Raw genomic sequence first — 618 nt, 5'->3', positions numbered from 1 at the left:
TTCACTGCAACCTCTGCCACCTGGGCTCAAGAGATCCTCCCACCTCAGCCTCCTGTGTAGCTGAGTATAGGCACATGCCACCTCACCTGGATAATAGAGATGGGGTTTCACCATGTTGCTAAGGCTAGTCTCAAACTCCTGGGCTCAAGCAGTCTGCCTGGCTCAGCCTCCCAAAGTGTTAGGGTTATAGGCAAGAGCCATTATGCCTGGCCTCTGTGTATTTTTCTCTCATCTATTTTTCTTTCTGTGCCTTAGTTTGTGTAGTTACTATTACTCTATCTTCAAGTTTACTGATCTTCTGCAGTATCTGATTTATACTAAGTCAATCCAGGATAATTTTTATCTTAAGTATTGTATTTTTCATCTTTAAGACTTGATTTTCTTATCTGTATTTTGTATTATGTGTATGTTTTTATTTAAAATTAAATATTCATCATATTAACAATAGCTCTTTTAAATCCTTGTTTGATAGTTTCATCATAAAATTCATTTCTAGTTGTTTTTTTTTTTTCAGGTCAGATGCCCATTGTGCAGACATGGTAACAAGTTTCAAGTACGGCACATCTCACACATGTGCCTGAAACACCCAATCATCATGCTCATGAACTACCAGAGGAT

The 618-nt window shown here is 38.0% G+C and overlaps 1 non-coding gene across 1 annotated transcript; it reads right to left on the bottom strand.

Annotated features, from left to right (window-relative positions):
• Positions 1-513: 513 nt before the first annotated feature.
• Positions 514-618, bottom strand: LOC112439752 (small nucleolar RNA U13). Its single transcript, XR_003027988.1, has one exon. It is a non-coding gene; the product is annotated as a small nucleolar RNA U13 (small nucleolar RNA).

Source organism: Pan paniscus, chromosome 3 (assembly GCF_029289425.2).
Source record: "Pan paniscus chromosome 3, NHGRI_mPanPan1-v2.0_pri, whole genome shotgun sequence".
Lineage (NCBI taxonomy): Eukaryota > Metazoa > Chordata > Mammalia > Primates > Hominidae > Pan > Pan paniscus.
This window is presented reverse-complemented; position numbering and strand designations above follow the sequence as displayed.